We start from the raw sequence: 19,683 nt of genomic DNA, 5'->3' as shown, positions 1-19,683 counted from the left end.
TTTGGGGGAGCTCCTGTGATTTGGTGGTGATGGAGGAAAGAGACGTGTCAAGGTAAAACTCCAGCTCTTCTGTTTCATACCAGTGGGGTGGATCAGAGGTTGCTCATAGAAAGGGAGCCTTAGAGGATGCCTAGTCTTGGAAAGGAAGCTGGCAAGCTCAGTTCTGTCATAATTCATTGAACAAGTATGCAGAACACCCAGGGGGCAATGTTGTAGCAGTGGGGTGGGGGCAGTGGGTAGCGATGTTTAGGCACTGAAACCATGGGCAGGGAGTAGATCTTGTGGCCAGAGCGCAGAGGAGAACAAAAGTAGCAAGTCTAGGACTAAGGCAAGAGGAACTCCAAACTTAACAAGGAAAACAAAGAAACTCGGAAACTGGGAAGCCGTGTTCAGAGAGGCAACAGAAAACCAGGAAGGTGGGTTGTCACTGAAGCAACCAAGGGAGGAACAAAAAGGTATTGGTTAACAGTGACAGGTGTGGATGCCGAGTAAGATGCAACCTTCTGTTTGCTCACTGAATGTAGCGTCTTCAAGGTTACGTGTGAACTGAGCAAGGGTAATTTAGGGAGAACACTGGTGTCATAAGTCATCTTTTAATGGGTGGAGAAGAGAGTGGAAGGCGAGGCGAGTAAACAAACAACAAAATGTTTACTTGTGTTGAGATGAGTAAACGTTTTGGCTGTGAAGGAGGTGAATGCAAGAAGGAGCAGGAATGAGACATGGAGCTAAAGTACTGTCCCCTCCCAAAGAGGGAGAGGTTATAGCATGATTAAAGGCAACCAGGAAAAAATCCAAAATTGACGTTAAGAGGTAGAAGGATAGGAAAGAGAGAGGAAACAACTGACATTAGTAGGGTCCTGAAAATACCAGGGCAGGGAAAGAGAGCATCCTTCCCTCTGTGAGATAAGAGGAAGAAAATGTGCAAGTGCTCTGGAGAGGGGGGTTGAGGTGTCCTCGAATGGCTCTACTTTCTTGAGAAGAGAGAGTGAAACCATTTACCCAAAGTGTCCTGGAGGAGGAGCTCCGTCAGGAACCTGAAGAAGCTTTAAGAGGTGAAAGGTGAGCTGAACAGAGAGGTGCTGGCGCTGCTCACTAAGAAGGCTGTATCAGATGCAGGCTGGGATGGGACCACCACCTGGGCTCCTCCTTTCGTACTAGCTCAGAGCAAATTCTCTTTTTTACCCAACGTCAGATGAATAGTCATCTGTATTTTCTGACTTCAACTTTTTCTTTTGAAACCTAACACTTTAATCCATCTGGAATCAATTTTATGTACTGTACAAAATGGAAATCTCACTAGAGTTCTTTACAATATTCTTAGGACAATAAATTGACCAGTCAAAACTTTCCCCAGTGATTTAAAATGCCATTTTATTATCACATTAAATTATTTTATATTCTAGCATATGTTGTTGGCTTTCTGCTGTATTTCATTGAGTCATAGCTTCTATTCTGACAGTATCTCTCTGTTGTGTTGATATAGCATGTTTTAATATTCAGTAGAACAGGTCCTTTCCAAATATCATCATTCTTTTGCAAAGTTTTCTGGACTATCAATACCCATGTATTCTTCCAGAAGAATACCGGAATAATTTTACAAAACTTCCAAAATGTTCCATCAGAATCTTTATTTCCCTTGCATTCTTCACTTCTCTGGGGGACAAATGACACCTTTTTTATAACAAGTCCTCCTGCCAGTAATATTGTATTAATTCTTATTTCTTAATGTTTTCTTTTTAGGTCTCCCAGTTAAAAATGTTTTCTTCATTTCTTACAAACTGTATTCCGAGGATTTTATTACTTTTGTTCATATTATTTTTGCATTACATTAAGGAGTTTCTCTTATGAAACATACGACAAAATTATGTGTAACAAATGTATATTTAAATAATAATTATGAAATGAACACGCATGTACCCACTATCCAATCTAAGAAATAAAACATCACTGTATCATTGGAGCATCCTTTGTGCCTTACACTCTTGACTCCTACTCTCCGCCCCATGAACAAAAAAAATGCATATTATCCTGAATTTTATGTTAATCATTCTCTTTATTTGGAGTTATAAGTATATACATCTATCTTAAGACAAAATATCATTTAGTTTTTCCTGGTTTCCTTTATATACCTAAAACTGAGTGTTTGTATTGCATGATTTGCATTTGTCACTCAGTGCTGTTTTGAGATTCATCCCCACTAATGCACGTAGTTGTATTTCATTCATCTAAATTTTATGAATAGAGTATTATTTATTTTCTATATTTCTTATTTATTACTATAGGCAGACATTAAGACTATTTCCCGATGGGGCTATCTTACAGCATTGCTCCTATGAATGTTTTTGTACATTTGGTTGAAAATATATATGATTCCACTAAGGTATACCTAGAAACAGGACAGGTAGGCTAAGGGCAATATCTGTCTTCAGCTCTCCTGAGTAATGCCAGATGATTTTCCAAAGTGGTGGCAGCAACGTACACTCCCTCCAACAACGTTCTGAAAGCTCCTACGTCTCTACATCCTTACAAACACTTGGTATTGTAAGGTTTTTATATTCTAGACCATCTGGTAAGTGTGAAATGATAGATCATTGAGATTTTATTTGTTTTTGTCTGTTTTCTAAAGAGGATGAGCATCTTTTAGTGTTTTTTGGACATTACTGTCGTCTTCTTATTGACTTGTAGAGGTTCTTTGCATATCCTTGCTATGGATCCTTTTATTGGCTATGTGTGTTATAAAAATCTTCTCTTGGTTTTTGTCTTCCCTATCCCTTTATGTTACCTTTGGATAAAGATCAGGTCTTAATTTTGCTGTGGTCAAATTTATCAGTTTTTTTTTTTTTTTTGTATGGGGAAAAGAAACTTTAGTGACTTGATGGTGGTAATCATTTCACAATGTATACCTATATCAAATCATCATGTTGTATATCTTAAATATATACAATTTTATTTATCAAATATACCTCAACAAAGCTAGAAAAAAAATAGGAGATGCTGTTGGTGCTTACTGCCCATACACTGAGGCTCACTGCAAAACACTTGCTACTCTGCCTGAAGGCTGTGGAAGCAAACTTGGTCTCCACACAGGGTAAGAAAAGAGTGCCAGAGTTAATGTCCCCAAAACATTCTTCAAGCAATGAAAGGAAGTTAATGTATGAATATTCTGGTCTCTTCACCATTGGTTGGGTTAACTCTGAGATATGTTCTAGTAATATTTCTCAAACTACCTCAAATACCGAAACCCTTGTTACTGTTATCATTATTATTATTATTATTATTAACTTTCTTAATATTATTTTCAACCCACTGTGGACCGATACTATCATAAAATTTTTAAAAAGAATAGGAAAGTAAAATCAAAAAGTAAAAGTGAAATATGAAAATGCAAGCTCCTCCTTTAAAATACTTAATCTCTTTTTCTGTAATTATCTTGTCAAGGACCTGAAAGAGTTCATGAGTCAGTGCTGGTCTCTGGATTAGAGGTGGAACGGCACTGCTCTAAAACCCAGTGATTCCCATGGTAATTTTCTTGATAGTGCACATTTTATTGGCTTCCTTCCCTTCCCTGATTCACTTCTCTCTACTTACCAGTGTGTCCTGGACCATCTCCTAAATAAACCACTTGCATTTGAATCCTTATCTCAGGATCAGATAAATGCAAACAAAAATAATAAATCCAAATAAAATATTCTTATTTAAGAAATACTTTCTCTACCCTGAAGTCATAAGAATATTCCCTTAAACTTTCTTCAGTTTTAAAGTCATACCTTTTATAAGATGTCTTCAACTCATCTGTAATTGTGTTTTCACATAAAGCGTGAGGTAGGGATCTAATTTCAATTCTTCCTCTCTATCCCAGCACTACTTAATGAAAACAAATTTTTATTTACTTAACTGATCTGCCATATGCTCCCTCTGCCTTCCATCACATTCCCACATATGTATGGGTCTATTTCTACGTTCTCTCTATTTTTTTCAATTGTTGTATTAGACTATTCCTGTGTCAATATCATGCCTTTTTTATTAATTGAATGATTCTTTAAATTCTATAGTGCTTCACAATTTTCAAAAGTTTAACACACACGATTTCATATAATCCCATAATAACCCCTTCCTCCCCTTACCCTGATATTGCCCCTCCCCGTTCCCTCTCCCCACTGGTAACCACTAATTTGTTCTCTATATCTGTAAGCCTGCTTCTTTTTTGTTTCACTCACTAGTTTGTTGTATTTTTTAGATTCCACATATAAGTGATATCATACAGTATTTGTCTTTGTCTGTCTTTCACTTAGCATAATGCCCTCCAAGTCCATCCATGCTGCTGCAAATGGCATTATTTCATTCTTTTTTATGGCTGAATAGTATTCCATTGTGTGTATATACCACATCTTCTTTATGCATTCATCTGTTGGTGGACACTTAGGTTGCTTCCATACCTTGGCAATTGTAAATAATGCTGCTGTGAACATTGGGGTGCACGTATCTTTTTGAATTAGAAATACCGTGTCTTCTAAATTAACGAAGATTTGTAAGTTTTGTAGCTGGTAGAGCAAGGCCTGCAAATATGCATTTTGTGTTCAGGGCTGTCTTACTATTCCTGTCTTTTCTCCTTGCATATACATTTTAGGACTAGCTTGTAAATTTTCAAAACAAAAGTCTCATTTTTCTTTTGAAGTCGCATGAAATATAGATCAATTGGGAGACCATAAATGTCTTTATATATTATGGCTTTATAAATCGGGTTTTCCTATCCATAAACATGGTGTATCTCTTACTTAGGTCTTCTTTAATGTCCTTCAGTGCTTTATACATTTACGTATACTATATATCTTGAAATCTTTTTGTTAGGTTTATTCCTAAAAGCCATATATTTTTATTGGTATCATAAATAGTATCTTAAAAAAAACACATACTTTTTAGGTGAATGGAAATGCAATTGATTTTTTAATGTTGAGTTATTTGCAAACATGCTATATTCTCTTATTAATTCTAATGAATTGTGTGTAAATTTCTTTGGGTTATCTAATAAATAACCATAGCATCTGCAGTTAATGATAATTTTGTTCTTTTCCAATCTTTTAACTATTTATTTAATTTTCTTGTCTTCTACCAAAGCCACCAATACAATATTTAGTGGAGATAATGATAAGCATCTGTGTGCTTTCCAACTTTAAAGGAAATGATTTTATTATTTCATCCTTGGGTGTGGTGTCTGTAAGTTTCTTATAGTTACCCTTTATCAGGGTAAGAAGGTCTTTTTTATTCCTGGTATACAAGGATATTTTCTTTTTAAGTCATGCTGAGCTTTAAATGAAGCTTTTTCTGTACCTACTGTAGTAATGATATGTTTTTGCCCTCTCTTACTTTGCTAAAGTAGTGAATTGCAGTATTTGTTAATGTTGAACAAATATTCATTTCCTAAAATAAACCATTTTTTTTCCTAGTTGTATACAGCGCTGGATTGTTTGTTAATATTTTGTTTGGGGGATTTGCATCTAATTGTCCTTTTTCTCATAATAAGCTTGTCTGGTTTTGACATTAAGGATAAACTGGTATCCTAAAATGAGGAGAGGAGTGTTCCTTCTTCTTCTTCTCTCTAAAAGTATGGATGCAAGACTGGGATTGCCAGTGCCTTGAGTATTTGTCTGATTGCACCTGTAAGACCATCTAGGACTGGTGTGTTTTTGTTGGAAAAGTTTAAACTACTGATTCTATTTCTCTATTTGAGAATTATACACATTTTCCCCCTTTAGTCAAGTTTTTACATTTATACTTTGCTAGGAATTTTTTCATAGCCCATAAACGTCAAATTTACTGGTCTAAAAGGATATTTAATATCCACATTTTATCTTTTTTACTGTGAAAGAACCAGTATACAAGCATATAAAACAAATACACATCTCATTAATTTATCAACAGACAACTTCATACCCGCAAAAGGTAAGGGCTCTCTTAACTTCCTAATAATCATGACCTTGGTTTTCATTATAGTTTTTCTTCCTTAAACACACATCCCTAAGCACTATGGAGTTTATTATTAAATAAAAATAATAAATATAATAAATAGTGCTAAACTCTTTTACAAAGCCCAGTCTGGGAGAACTAACCTCTTTCGTTACATCACTAATTTCCATTCCATGAACATGTTCTAACCCAGCATTTATTTATACATTCTGTTAAGAATGTGGATTTTACTGTGTTTTTGAATCTTGTTTCTTGCTGTAATTCTTAAGGGACATTTGCTTTGCATTAAAAGATTGTTCCTCTTTAATAAGAAAGAAAGCATTTTTCCATCTGTCCAGTAATCTTTCTTTATGCAACCTTACAAGAGCTGGAACAGACCAGTCTAGTTTGGTGGGCTGAGATACGTTCTGCTAGTGATTATATGAGCCCCTGTTTTAAATATTTTTAACCCAGAGGGAAAGAGAAAATTTAGATATGCCCATCATTACTTGGCCAGATAAGGGGTCCGCTTGCTTGGAGGTGAGGGTTGGTGGGGGAAGGTTAGGGAAAAGAAATGACCACACAACAGGAAGCTTCTTTTCAAAAAGAGGACTTACTTTGGTTTTTGAAGGAGCAGCCTGAAGTTACCTGGAGCACTCCCCCTACCTTTAACTGGAATGTCTCTTCCCAAAAATACTCTTTCCTCAAATCCCTCTGCTTTCCTGATTTTCCACATTGCAGGCTTGGACCAAGGGCTCTCATCCTCTGCTCTGTGGACTGGCATATAAAGAGGCCTCAACATTAAGATCTCCTGAACCCCTGACCCCCCCCCCCCACACTCCTATCAGCTCCATAGCCCACCCTCGCCTTTAGCCTTGGGCAGAGTTTGAGGGTATTTATACAATTGGGCTTAGAAGTTCCTTCTTCTTGTGCCCCAAGGGACTGGGTGGCAGTGGAGGGGGTGGTTTCTTTCGGTGAAGTCACAGCTCAGTCATCTTTTCTCCATGTAGGCCCCCCTCCCCCAACACTGCTCTGTATTAATTCCTCTGGCATGGGTATGGCATCCTCTTATAGTTCTCAGGGCAGAATGAAAGGCATTTTTCTATTCCTTTGGGGAGGTAGTTTAAGAAGAATGATCAGATGACCACCTTGAATCAAAACTCTCATTTTCATCATGCAGACCTGTAACGTAGTACTAACATCATGGACTGAGCCAGACTGCCTGGGTTTATGTCCCATTCTCACCACTTATTTGTTGTACAACCTGAGGCAACTTGCTTAACCTCTCTGTGACTCAGTTTCCTTACTTTAAAATGAGGATTAAAATAGTACCTCCTTCATAGCTATTGTGGTGATTCACACTCTGTGTGTTGGCTCCTCCCCCTGGTCCCATCACATTCTCTGAGAACTGCTCTAGTGCAGCCTGGAGATCACCAATTTGATTCTTCTGCAGAATCAGAATTGTTACTATTTCCTTTGGTGTCCTTCCATCTATCTATAGTCTCTGAATAGTGTCGTACTGCTAATCACAGAAGCCGTATCTTCTCGTAGCTTTACTGAGCACATTTAACAGCTTTCTAAAATTTTCTTCTGATTTCTATGGTAAATTATTTAAAAATCTATTTTGTCTTTGAGGAGATTCTCATGATTCATTCATTCAATAATATCTTTATCACATGTCTACTGTCTACCTGGCACTGTTCTAAGTGGTTGGAAGTACCAGTAAACAAAAATAGAAACAAACCATCATTGTCTCCTTGGTATACATGCAAGTGGGAGAAGAGAGATAATTAAATGTAGAGTGAAATAGGCAGCATGTCAAATGATAAATCCTAGGGAGATACACAGAGCAGGGAAGAGGGACAAGGAGTCTGGTGTTAGAAAAGTCCAGTTTATAATAGAAAGGTTGAGGAAGATTCACCTGAAAGGTGACATTTGAGCGAAGGCATGAAGGAGGTGAAGAAACCAGCCCTGTTTTTTTGTGGGAAGATTATTCTAGTCAGAAGGAATGGCAAGTGCAAATGTCCTGAGGCAGGGACACACCTGGCACATTTGAGGAGAACAATGACTGGATTTATGTAGTAAGGCAGACATAGAAGAAGATGAGGTCAGACAGGCAACCAGAAAAGTGGTAGTATTAAAACCAGGCAGGGGGCTTCCCTGGTGGCGCAGTGGTTGAGAGTCCGCCTGCCGATGCAGGGGACGCGGGTTCGTGCCCCGGTCCGGGAGGATCCCACATGCCGCGGAGCAGCTGGGCCCGTGAGCCATGGCCGCTGAGCCTGCGCGTCCGGAGCCTGTGCTCCGCAACGGGAGAGGCCACAACAGTGAGAGGCCCGCGTACCGCAAACAAAACAAAACAAAACAAAACAAAACAACAAAAAAACAGGCAGGACCCTGTGGGGCTCATGGGCACAGAAGCCTTTCTGTGCCTCCTGTTCCTTGTTTGTAGGGAAAAGAGTCTAGCCTCCCTGACCTGCCCTGAGTTCGAAAGGGCAGCTTCAAACAGGTAATAATCAGGGAAGGGAGGGGATGGAGACAGAGACAAGGGAGGAGCAGCCCAGAAACAACAGTGCAGCCTTGGGGCAGGGTCCTGGTTCTGCCTCAAGGGATGCATGGAACAGTATCTTTGAGCTCTTAACAGAACTAAAACCCCCAACAAATGCAAGATGTTAGCATTCTTCATTCCAAAGAAGATCACAGTTTGATAACCTCATCAAGAGACCACCTGAGGCCAAATTAAAGGAACCAGAAAGGCTCATTAGGAGGAGACTACCTGAAATCAGATTAAACGAGTGCAGGCCCTGCACACACCCTAATGTTATCAGCAACCCCACCCTTGAACTACTGCTATAAAACTCCTCACCAAATCCTCCTGGACTGGGGGACACAGATTTCGGAGGGCATGAGCCAGCTGTGCTCCCCTTTGCCTGCCAAAGCAGTAAAGCTGGTCTTCTCTACTTCACCCAAAACTTTGAGATTTGATTTGGCACCAGTGCACAGAGGCCAAGTTCTCCACATCAGTGTGGTCACATAGGACCTCGTGAGCCATCCTAAGGACTTGTGCTTTTGGTCTCAGGAACACAAGAAACCACTGGAAGGTTATGCACAGAGGGGTGATGTTGTGATTTGCCTCGTGGTTTAATAAGATCCTTCTGGCCACTGTGTTGAGAAAACAGAGCAGGGGCCAGGGCTAAAGCTGAAAGGCCATTGTGGAGGCCACTCTAATAATACAGGTTGGAGACTGCAGTGGCTTGGACCAAAGAGCTAGCACTAGAGGCTGTAAAAAATGATCAAGGTCTTGCTATATATTGAAGGACGAGTCAAGAGAATGTGCTTATGGATGGGATGTGGGGAGTGAACAGGGATGCTTTGCACAAAGCAAGGGGGCACCAATCACAGAGAATAGGTGTGCTCCCTGGAGTTTGCAATCCAGGGCTTTAAATGTGACAAAAGTGAGGAATCAAGGTTTCTGACTTGAGCCACTGATAAAATGGAGTTGCCATTAACTGAGGTGGAGAAGAGCATGAGGAGAACGAGTATGAGTTTGGTGGTGGCTGAAGCGTGATCAGGCCAGCTGTGGACGTGTTTAACTCCAGTGGGTGATTAGCAACGCAGGTGGATAGGTCTAACAGGATAAATGACTGGATAATTTGGATAAATGACTCCGGAGGGCAGGGGAGAGGTCTGGCTTGGAGACGTCAACTGGAGAAATCATTAGCATAGGGATAGATTTTAAAGCCAAAGGACTGGAGGAAATAATTAGAGGAATGAGTGTGGATCAAGGGTCAACAAGCTACGGCCACTGCCAAATGCAACCAGCTGCTCGTTCTGTAAATAAAATTCTACTGGAACACTGCCACACCCATTCATTTCTACAGTCAGAGTAAGATGTTTGAAATTGGGATTACAGAGGTATTATAGGTAATTTTAAGATGGTCCCCTGCCCATAACTAACAGAAATCTTGCATAGATCACTGGTTTGGTTTTTCCAAGTCACACACCTTCAGTTAAAAAGCAGACTGCCGAGTCTGGTACTGGCCACACACCACTTAATATAGTTCTTGGCAGAGAGGAAATTAAATGCTTTATGTATAGACTTTCACGTAGGACACCATATAGAAACTGGTGGGATGACCATCCCCATTTTACAGATGGGGGCACTAAAATGTACAGAATGCAAGTAATTTAATCAAGGTTACACAACAAAGTAGTGAATGGAGCCTAGATATAGCCCAGATCCCTCTGACTCGAAAGTGTTTTCTGAATCACCCCTTTCTTCCATCACCTGGTAGACATGTGGGTTTAGAAAAGCTGAAAGACAGTCACACTAAAGTCACCTACTAGTGGAAAAATCAGCACATCTCGGCCCCAGGCTGAGGCTCTTTTTACCACATCACACTACCACTCCACAAGTCAAGAAGTCCTTTTCCATGAAGCCAACTTATAGTCGACCCTCGGTGTCCGCAGGAATTGGATCCAGGATAACAAAATAACAAATCCACTGAAGCTAAATTCTTTATATAAAACGGCACACTGCAGTTGACCTTCCACACTGGGGGTTCCTCGTGGGAGGATTTAACCAACCGTGCATTGATTTCGAAATCAATATGCAGATATGGAACCCACAGACATGGAACCCACGGATACAGAGGGCTAATTGTACTTTATTTTGATTCAACTAGGTCTTTTTCTTCCCCGTCTTACTCACTGTGAAAAGACTTCTTGAGGAAAGATTCCTGTTTTGTCTTATCTTCTAAGTTGCTTTACCCTTCTTTTTTTTCTTCATAATTCTTTAGTGGATCCACGTATTCCCTCCCCACAATTTCATTTCTTTTTCTATCTAACAGCACGGAACTTTCCATCCCTTTGATAGAGTTCTACAACAAAGGTTAATTACTTTATAATTTCATTCTCTTTAAAAAAAAAAAAAGCACACTAAAATTGCTAATTTTAACTGTGCTTCTTGTCAGTAGGTTCATGTAAATTCACTGTAATTAAAACAGATGTTTTCTTGTGCCTAACACTCAGGTGGTAATTTAAGGGAAATTTTCATTTCAACATAAAGGAGGACAGAGTGTTATCAAGGGAAGTTTTCTCCTCTCTTCTCCTGTCTTATCCTTTCCTCTTCTTTCTTCCCCTCCATTTTTGTATCTGAAAAGTGGGGCTAATGGTGAACTTTGAGGGTAGTTGTGAGAAGTAACAAGTCAGTTTTTGTAAAAGCACAGAGCCCTGCACAGTCAGCACAAGTTTTCCTTCCTATCATCTTGTCTAGGTTTTTTTTTAAATTTATTTATTTTTTGCCTCTCCATTCCAGGTGCCATATTTATTGGTTAGTTGGTTGTTGTTCATTATAGAGGCTCAGAACTAACTTAAAAGTTGAAATAATTTGAAAATGGTTCAGAGGAGTCTGTCTTATAGAGACAAGATAGATTTAAACAATTTCAATCCACTTTGTAATTTCCAGTCTTGCTGGAGGAAAGATAATTTTTTTCTGGATAAATTTTTATATCTTAAGGTGTCAAACATACCTTTTTAATGGAACTATACAGTGGTGTATTAGTAAATGTTTCACAGCCAGCTCTCCAGGAAAACAAAACAAAATAAAAACTCAATGTTTCCTGATTTCCATGGTATAAGTATCTCCACCGTGGTTGAGTTTAAGCAGTGAATGTGATATCACTGGGTTCAGAGGTTAGAAGAGAGGCTAATGATTAGCTCTATCAAGCCAGTATCAGCTGGTTTTGAGTGTAAATAAAATATATTATACACGTCTTTACCTTCTTAGCATATATAAGCAGGGCCCCGTGATATAATGAAAGAGGCATGGGTTTCGATATTAGCTATTCATTCGTTTAACAAATAGTTAATGAGCATCTACTAGGTGCCAGGCAGACAATAAACACACACACCACACACACACACACACACACGCACAGTATTTCAGGTAATGATAAGTACTACAGAAAAGGATAAAACAGAGAGAGTGTTTAGGGAGATACTGGCCAGGAATAGGATTGTATCTTAGATAGGGTTGGGGGAAAAGCACAGATAAGATTTTGGGATCTACTTATTGGCTCTGCCATTTGTTACTTAAGTAGCCTTAGACAGGTTCCTTAAACTATCTGAGCCTCAGATTTCTTTTCCACCCAGTATCAGTAGCATCTACATCACAGTATTTGGCAACTGACTGTATGAATGAAGAGTATCAGCTCAACACCTAGCTCATAATGGACATTCAAAAACTGTAACTGCACTTCTCCTTACCCTTTATGATAGCTCAAGGTCATCTCTGCAAAGATTAACAATGTACTGAGCCCTAGTTAAATGATGGCTCAGCACTTACTAAGATGTGTATAGCTTTTTATCCTTAACTAAATGGCTATGGATTTCACCACTTATTGCCTTGTTGTTATCGCTTTTTATACTTTTCTTCTCACTGTCCTCTTTTCCAGATTTTATGTGCTGCATCTTGTTACTGTACAAGTACACGTCCCTAGCAACATGAAGCTTCTTGTTACTGTATCTTGTTACTGTACAAGTACATATCCCTAGCAACGTGCAGTCTCCTTCTAGCTTCATGTGACCTGAGAAACCAGATAATTAACCTTGTTAGAAACGCACATAAAATACAAGCACTCATTCCTAAAATATCATTCTTCTCTATGATGGAAGTACATGTCTTATACTAAATGCAATAATATATGTATTATACGTGATTAAGGATATATTAAATGTGATTAAGCATATTATGTTAATATATTATATACTATATGATTAATAATCAATTAGATTTTTATACAATTATTATAAATTATATGGGAATCTACATTCCTTATTGCAAAATAAGAAAAATGATAGTTTGCTTTTTCATGTTTGGTGTTAAGATTAAACAAATCTACGTTGCTGATGAAAATGTAGTATAATAAGGACCTCTATGGAGGAGTATCTGTCATCATCTAACAAAAATTCATATGCATTTATGCACTGACCCCAGTAATCCAACTTTCAGGAACTTCTCATGAAAATACATCTCCACAATACCAAACAACATATGCACAATACTGGATACAGTATTATTTGTCATAGCAAAAAATGGGAACAACCAAGTGTCCACAGGACCCTACTTGAATTAACCATGGTATATCCACAAAATGAAGTCCCACACAGCTATAAAAAAGAATGACACAAATCTGTACAAACCGACATGGACTGATTTCAAGGATATATTAAGTGAACAAAAACACAAGACGCAGAGTATACCTACTATGCTATCTTTTACATAAAAATAAGAGAAATAAAGATAATTTTTACTTTTTTGCAAAATGAACTATAGGAAAGATGTATCTGAAATAAATACAAATGGTTACCTTTCAGGTGCAGGTAAGAACAGTGTGAAAGAGAGATGCTGGCAATTCTTCTCTGAGTGTACCTTTTTATACAGTTTTGACTTTTGAACCAAGAAACTGTTTTGATGTTAGAAACAATGACATTGAACAAAAAAGGATGGGGGGAAGGCAGACCTTAAAATTGACATAAATGAACCTAATAGGGTATCAAGTTGATAATATAACCATCCAGAGAAAAGAATGAACTTTTGGATATGGTATCGTGACTACTCAAGGAGAGAAAAACTAAAAAGAAAATCTTTAACCTAATTTAGTAGTTTTCTTGTTTGTTAGGAGGACTGGTATTGTAATTCTGAGACTACTTTGTGTGTATTGCAGCATGGAGCAAATGAAAAAAATATGTGAATGTTGGGGTTTTCACTGTGGGAGGAGGGAGATAGATATATATGGATTGAGGGCAAGTGCAGAAGAATCCTGAGGTGTTGGATTTGAATTAGCGTGAGTTCATGATTTAAAACAGATAAAATTATATTCCCCAGCTCTACCTTCTTGAAGAGCCTAGAGGCAATAACACCCCATTGAGCACAACTAAGATGCATTTCTGAAAACAACCAGAAATCCTCAGATAAGTGGTTAACTCCAGGTCTGGCGCAGAGACATTACAAGGAGAGTCTGGAATATTCTGTTGCACCAGAAGCAAGGAAGACTAATGAGAGCATGTCCAAAGGACCTAGGAGTCAATCTGAAGGGACTCCCACTAGCCATACTTGAGACAGTTTGAGCATTGAAAAGAATAATGATAGTAATGGATTTTAACACACTGAGGAAGAAAAAATGACCCAAGAGTCAACAGGGAAAAAAAATGGGGAGGGGGGATGAGGAGAGAGAAGCTCTTTTATAAAGAAGAATGCAAATTAATACATGTAGAGGGAATGCTAGATTTAGAGCACCCTTTTGTAAATATCAGCATAATAATTGATTCAGGAGAGGATTATCAAGGAGTGTTAAAACCATTGGGTCAAAAGTTCTTGGGGAGACCCAGAATTGCCAAAGCAATCTTGAGGAAAAAGAACAAAGCAGGAGGCATAACCCTCCCAGACTTCAGACAATACTACAAAGCTGCAGTAATCAAAACAGTGCGGTACTGGCACAAAAACAGACATACGGATCAATGGAACAGAATAGAGAGCCCAGAAATAAACCCACGCACTTACGGTCAACTAATCTTCGACAAAGGAGGCAAGAATATTAAATGGGAAAAAGTCTCTTCAGCAAGTAGTGCTGGGAAAGTTGGACAGCTGCACGTAAATCAATGAAGTTAGAACACACCCTCACACCAAAAATTAACTCAAAATGGCTTAAAGACTTAAACATAAGATATGACACCATAAAACTCCTAGAAGAGATCATAGGCAAAACATTCTCTGACATAAATCATACCAATGTTTTCTTAGGTGAGTCTCCCAAGGCAGTAGAAATAAAAACAAAAACAAACAAACAAAAACAAGTGGGGCCTGGGACTTCCCTGGTGGTCCAGTGGTTAAGACTTCACCTTCCAATGCAGGGGGTGCAGTTCTGATCCCTTGTCAGGGAGCTAAGATCCCACATTCCTTGTGGCCAAAACCCCAAAAAACAGAAAAGCAACAAAAGCAATGTTGTAACAAATTCAATAAAGACTTTAAAAATAGTCCACATCAAAAAACTCTTTAAAAAACAAACAAAAAAACAAATGGGACCTAATCAAGCTTACAGGCTTTTGTACAGCAAAGGAAACATAAACAAAATGAAAAGACAATCCACAGAACAGGAGAAAATATTTGCAAATGATTTGACCAACAAGGGCTGAATTTTTAAAATATACAAACAGCTCATACAACTCAACAACAAAAAAAGCAAACAACCCAATCAAAAAATGGGCAGAAGACTTAAATAGACATTTCTCCAAAGAAGACATACAGATGGCCAATAGGCACATGAAAAGATGCTCAACATCACTAATTATTGGAGAAATGCAAATCAAAACTACCACGAGGTACCACCTCTCACTAGTCAGAATGGCCGTCATTAAAAAAGTTTACAAATAACAAATGCTGGAGAGGGTGTGGAGAAAAGGGAACCCTCTTACACTGTTGGTGGGAATGTAAATTGGTGCAGCCACTATGGAAAACAGTATGGCGGTTCCTCAAAAAACTAAAAAGAGAGTTGCCATATGACCCAGCAATCCCACTCCTGGGCATATACCCAGACAAAACTCTAATCTGAAAAGATACATGCACCCCAATGTTCATAGCAGCACTATTTACAATAGTCAAGATATGGAAACAACCTAAGTGTCTATCAACAGACAAATGGATAAAGAAGATGTGATACATACACACACACACACACATATACACACACACGAATGGAATATTACTCAGCTATCAAAAAGCATGAAATAATGCCATCTGCTGCAACATGGATGGACCTAGAGATTATCATACTAAGCGAAGTAAGTCAGAAAGAGAAAGACAAACACCATATGACATCACTTATATGTGGAATCTAAAATATGAGACAAATCAACATACCTATGAAACAAAAACAGACTCACAGATATAGAGAACAGACTTGTGGTTGCCAAGGGGGAAAGGGGGTAGAGGAGAGAAAGACTGGTAGTTTGAGATTAGTGGCGTCAAACTGTTATATATAGGATGGATAAACAACAAGGTCCTACTGTATAGCACAGGGAACTATTGATATATTCAATATCCTGTGATAAACCATAATGGAAACAAATATGAAAAAGAATATATATATATATATATATATATATATGTAAAACTGAGTCACTTTGCTGTACAGAAGAAATGAACACAACATTGTAAATCAACTATACTTCAATAAAATTTAAAAAAAAGTTCTTGGGGAATAGGATCCTCAAGGATCTCAAAGCATCACTGCACAAGTGAGCTAATTTACGAAGAGAAAAGGTGCTGCATTTACTGTGGAGGGACTGGATGGTCCCCATCTTATCTAAGGGACCAATGCAGCAACATCAGTAGAGGGGGCTCCCTGACATTATGTACCTCTTGACATGATACAGTGAGAAATATACATCACCAACCCATATAGCATTTTTGCCAAACATGTCTCATATTCTGGTTTGTCACATAAAATCAGGTTTAATATTATTGGAAATATGAATGTGGATTATCTATTTGATTATTTTAAAATTAATGCTAAATTTCTTAGGTGTTCTATGGTCCTGTGGGTATGGAGGAGAATGGCCTTATCCTTAGGTCATGTCATGTATGCTAAAGAATTTAGGGGTCAGGTATCATGATTTCTGCCACTTACTTTCAAAGAGTTAAAAAAATTCTATGTATGTTTATATATATTTCCATATCAAATATATCATACCTAGGTATCATATATATATATGAAAACATAGATAGCAAGGTGTTCAGAAATGCTGAATCTAGTGAAGGGTTTACAGATCTCGTTTGTACTATTCTTTCAAATTTTCTATGGTTTTGAAACATTTCAAAGTAAGATCTTGGGTATGAGTCATTGTATAAAATATAACATGCCTATGAGTGTCTAGATTCCATTTCACAGTCTTGGCTGTGGTCTGGTTGAAGGCAGAGAAGTAACCACCTAATAAATGAGTCACGGTTTTGTACGAGACATTTGTGAAGAAAAGGGGAAAAATAAAGAACCTGTTTAGTCTCCTATTAACGATGACCTCCCAGATGAAGCAACAGGGCTCAGTGGCCATGACCTCCTCTCACCAGTGGTGGATTGCTTCACACGCTCACGAAAGCAACCGGGGTGATGAAATTCCTAATTCCGTATATTCCCCAGAAGACAATTTTGTAGCACAGATGAAAGCAGCGTGAATCCAGTCAGCTCAATCTGCAAGGCTGCTCCTTGGTTCCCCAAAGGGGGTTTCGGTTAATGGGCTAGAGCTGAGCTCCATCCCCAGCTCGACCTTGAGGTGAATGAGCTCCCAGCAAACAGAGATGGTGCCTCTCCCCTCTTTAGGAGAAATGGAACCTAATCCCGGCATGCAGACGGCACTGTGCTCTTCTGAGACTTTGCTGCAGCCCGGTGGTTCCTGAGGTGGGGCCTCAGGAGGGCTACAAGATGGAGGCCTGGTGTCTTAATGTTGGTGTGTTTACTGTGATAATGGCCACACATCTCGGTAGAGCAGGAATGGATGTGATATTAACGGTGTTTGATTAAAATTTAATTTCAAAGCTTTGCTGCTCTCAATTTGTTTTGATAAAGGCCTTGTGATTTTTTCTTTTCCTGACGACAAGACGAAGAAAGGGAGAGGCTGAGGCATGCCTTAAGGATGGGATTTGGGATTTGCTGTTGCACATGTAGGTAACCCTCAAAAAGCAGCCCAAGGTGGGCAGAGCATCCTGGCAAAAAAATGCCCTGAGCTGTTCCTGGGCCAAACCCTCCTGTTCATCTTCTGCATCCTGAATCTTCATGCTGGTTCTCAACAGTGGCTCCTCCCTGTCTAACAACCAGGTCCCTCATGAACACTTGTCACTAAACCCCCCTACTTGCCCCAACTCTGCCTCTCCAACCAGGCACTGACCACATCGCCACTCCTTGAAAGTCGATGTCATAATCTACAACCAGTTACAGTGGACGTCTATAGCTCTGCAGAGATGGGTGGGTGCTTTCTGGGTTGGTTGTGCTAGAGGATTCTTTGTCAAGATTTTTTTTTTTTTTTTTTTTTAGTGCAAATGTAGTAGCTACATTTAATGAAAACTTACAATCTGATGAGCATGATTCCAATTTCTATATACACCATCCTTTTTAATGAGCACAACAACCTGTAAGGTAGGTACTATTACTATCTCCTTTTTATAGATGAGAAACCGAGGCACTGAGAGGTTAAGCAACTTGCTCCAGGCGTATCTGGCTGCAGAGTCTGCCTTCTCAAAGAGGGCATTATTCTACATGCTGGAGGAAGGGGCTGTACATTTTTGAAACAATGGAGCCAGATCTTGGGAAAGTTTTGGCAGCTTTATCAGAAGCTAAATCCAGGGCCACATGTCCTGGGCTGCAAAATGAAGCCAAGATGAGATGTCTGACCCTCTCTGTCGGAGGATGGATGGCAACAGGCTCATAGGAAACAGGGCACTCAGAACTTCTGGAGAAGCTGGTCTTGGGGAGAGCTGTACCCACAGAAGACTGAGGTTCATTACAAGATAGGAAGATGGGGGAACAAGGTGACAGAGGCTGAGTCCCCACTGCTACTGCTACCTAGAAGCACAGTATACAGGGGCTGCGAACAGAGTGGCTGTGAGGATGAATTTAAAGGGGATCAGGAAGGGTCTGTCATGAAGGCAGGTTTGATAAAACTTCCAGGTCTAGGATGGGACGGGGTGATGTGAGAATCGGGAGACAAGGTGAGAGGCTGGAGCTCCTTCCTCTATCTCCTTGTGGGACTCTGCAGCTGAGGGTGTGGGTCTGGATCCCACCAGGGACCATCACTCAGGGGTCCTTCGACTTGCTTATATGAAATAAGAGTACTAGACAGGACCGCCATGGAAGAGGCTCTGCTTTGAATCAAGTGTGAGGATTTGCCTCATGTAGTAACAATGACAGAGTTCTGCCCGGATCCCTTCTAGTCAGTTTATGCCATTTTTGTGCCCTTCGGTGTTTTGTCTGCATGTGTAGAAAGCCAAAAGTTCCTGAGAATTTACTTCCCAATCCTCCATCCCCAATCCAGACCCAACCATTGGCTGGCAGCCGTGATCTGGAACGATAGTGATACATAACCTGCCCTACAGAGTTCTCCTGCAGGCCCAGGTCACAGCCCCCTGGATTTGGCCTGAAGCTGTACCTGGGCTTCCCCCCCTTCACTGTCCTGCTTCCCCCACTCCCTCCCCAGTCTCCCCTGGGAAACCTTCCTTAATCGATCATTTGCAGATCAATCCACATGAGCCTGATGCCAGGAAACTAACTAAAGACACCCCTCGAGGCCAGAAGCAGTCTGGCTGGAAGGAAAACTGAAATATGGTCACAGAGAAGTGTTTCTTAGATAAGTCCTAGAACCAGCAAGTCCTGTCCTACCGTAAATAACATAACCACGGTGGCGGAGTTACATGCAAAATACAGCAGGGGTCTGAGAAGAACACCCAAGTTGGCCTGGGGCACTCAGGGAAAGCTTCTGGAGAAAGCAGCACATGAGCAAAGACTTGGAAGATTGTAAATAGAATTCGTCCCACAAACGTGGAGGAGAGGTCATTCTGAGCAGGAGAAACAGAGCGGCATGGGCAAGGAGACAAGGGCGGGAAAAAGAGATGTGTTCTAGGAAGTACACGTGGCTCTCTCTTCCTGGAGTCTTAAGAGGCATGCTGGAAGATAAACTGCAGAAGGCAAACTCATC

General features: G+C 39.7%; 1 protein-coding gene across 2 annotated transcripts in view; it reads right to left on the bottom strand.

Moving 5' to 3' along the window:
• The window catches only part of PTPRT (protein tyrosine phosphatase receptor type T), a 1,065,023-nt gene that overhangs the window by 374,419 nt on the left and 670,921 nt on the right, over window positions 1-19,683 (bottom strand). The gene's annotated exons all lie outside the window — the stretch shown is intronic.

The sequence above is a fragment of the Monodon monoceros genome, unplaced genomic scaffold, assembly GCF_005190385.1.
Source record: "Monodon monoceros isolate NGI ecotype Baffin Bay Population unplaced genomic scaffold, NGI_Narwhal_1 Super_Scaffold_13, whole genome shotgun sequence".
Taxonomy (NCBI): domain Eukaryota; kingdom Metazoa; phylum Chordata; class Mammalia; order Artiodactyla; family Monodontidae; genus Monodon; species Monodon monoceros.
Note: the sequence above shows the minus strand (reverse complement) of the source record. Positions and strands in the feature narration are given on the sequence as shown.